We start from the raw sequence: 2573 nt of genomic DNA on the forward strand, positions 1-2573 counted from the left end.
ACCTTGGAGAGACGCACTGCTATACTAACAGGCTTCAGGGCCCTGACCACAGCTCTGAAGCTGACACCCACCTTGCAGTGAGGACTTTGCTCCAGGTTCTAGGGCTGCACAGGGAAGCTGGGAGAAGGCAGGGGACCACCCACTCTGGGCGTGTGTCTGGGGAATCTTACTGCATCTCTTGGAAGCACAGCTCTGCCCATGAACTGCTTCTCTAAATGGAGCCTAGGGACTGCTGCTCTGTGACTCGAAGCACGTTGTTTTACTTCTTCGCTGTAATTTCATGGACATGATGGCTCTGCCTTGTCTCCCTACTTAAAAAAAAAAAGCCTTTTGGGGGCCTTAACAATTGACCTTAGGGCCTTGTGCCCTATTAGGCAAATGCCAGAGAGCTCCATTCTCAGCCCAAGTTTTATCTGCTTGTTTAGATAGGGTCTTACTAAATTCCCCAGACTGGGAATTCTGTGCCCAGAACCGATCTTGGAACTCTCTTTCCTCACCTTCCCACAAGGCTGGAATATGGCCCCACTCTGGCCCAGCCTTTCCATTTTAAGCAATTTGTTCAAAAGAACTGTAAGATACTCCTGGAAGTTATCCTCTGTTTGGAAAGCTGAAACTGGTAGCAAAAACAAACAACAACAACAACAACAAAAACACTGCAAAGAATCAAGGATAAAAAAGTTCGGGATATTATTTAGAAACACAATAAGAATTTAAAATCGACGTTAGGAGCATAGATCAATGATAGAGAGCTTGCCTTATATGTGCAAGGCCCTGGCTCTGAGGTCCAGCAACGCAAATGAATGAATGAATGAATGAGTAAATAAATAATAAAAATAAGCCTGGGGTACCAACACTGCAGAGGTAAAAGCAAGAGACTCAGAATCAGTGTGACAATCTTTGGTCAAATAGAGCTCAGGCCTAGCGTGGGCCTGTGTGAAAAAACAATGTCTTGAACGTCAGCTGACTGGAGTAGATGAAGGGGTGACAAGGCAGGACATCTGCTGGGCGGGGCATCTGCTGGGCGGGGCGTCCTCTAACCCTGGGAATATGAGTAGGATGTGTGGGTGGGAGGAGCCCCTGGGATGCCTATGTCAACCACACACCCCAACAAACAAAAATAAGTTAGGGTGCTCCTTAAGGGTGTGTCTAAGTTACAAAGACGCCATTCTACCAGGTCAACTGTTCCCAACACTTTAAAATACAGGGGAGACCAAGACAACTGCAAATAGTGAGGTTAGAAAATTAAAGTTGCAACATCTTAAAGTTCCAACATCTTCTTCTGCATCCCAAGTGACCATATTGGGTGAGTCTTGGCCCCAGCTGGAAATGAGACGGAAAAAGGTGTCTAAGAAACATAGGGAAGGGTAGTCAAGGAATACGTATGTGCAGGGGTGCGTGTGGAAGAGGTGAGGTGTCAGTGGTCACCCCCTCCCCCGATGGAGACAAGGCAGGGAGGGGACCTAAAGCTGAAGGGCGGGAGGAATGTGGCAAAGCTAGAGGAGATGCCACCCAAAAGGGCAGAAGTGACAGGGAGTAGTGTGGGCCTGCATGGCAAACCGGGCAAAGCCCATTGACCGCTGCCCATTGCCTTGGTCAGGTTTTCATACTGTTGTGCTAAAACGCCACGACCAACGCAACTTGGGAAGGAAAGGGTTTATTTGACTCAACACTTCCACATCATCAAAGAAAGTCAGGACAGGAATTCTAGCAGAGTAGGATCCTGCAGGCAGGAGCTGATGCAGAGGCCATGGAAGGGTGCTGCCTACTGGCTTGCTCAGCCTGCTTTCTTATAGAACCCAGCACCACCAGCCCAGGAATGGCACTCACCATGGGCTGGGCCCTCCCACATCAATCACTAATCAAAAAATGCAGTTGGATCTTATGGAGTCATTTTCTCAATTAAGGTTCCCTCCCTTCAAATAATGCTAGCTGGTGTTAAGCTGACGAAAGACCAGCCAGTGCAGCCATCTGATGGGAGAGCATGCGGTCTTTGAACAAATGTTTGCTGAAGCTCCTTCCATAGCAACTGTGGGAACACAAATTGGAAGCATTTACCACTGTCTTCAGGAAGCATACGGTGGAGTCACCTCTTCATACTTATTCAAGGACTTCTCTAGTCTAGACTTTGTCCTAGTTGCTAAGAATCATGATGTGAGCTTGGTCCCAGCCCTCATGGTCATAAAAATGTCCCCAGGCTGAGTATTGAGGTGGCTCTGTTATTTGCCTAATCTTTCTAGAATGATCCTAAGGACTGGAGCTTTCACACCGGAGTCTTGGCTGTAGAAACCCAGGGACACTGACACTCAAGTTTCCCCCGGGGACATGAGCAGGCTATTGTACCTAAAGTCCAGAGTCACAGAGCCACATGCATGTGCACACAGCTTGCCACCAGCTCTTAATGCCCTGTTATTCAATAGGAGGTGTGATGGTTTGTATATCCTTGGACCAGGGAGTGGCACCATCTGAAGGTGTGGCCTTGTTGGAATGGGTGTGTCACTGTGGGTGTGGGTATAAGATCCTCACCCTAGTTGCCTGGAAGTCAGTCTTCCACTAGCAGCCTTTGGATGAAGACA

This window comes from Mus caroli, chromosome 16 (assembly GCF_900094665.2).
Source record: "Mus caroli chromosome 16, CAROLI_EIJ_v1.1, whole genome shotgun sequence".
NCBI classification, from domain to species: domain Eukaryota; kingdom Metazoa; phylum Chordata; class Mammalia; order Rodentia; family Muridae; genus Mus; species Mus caroli.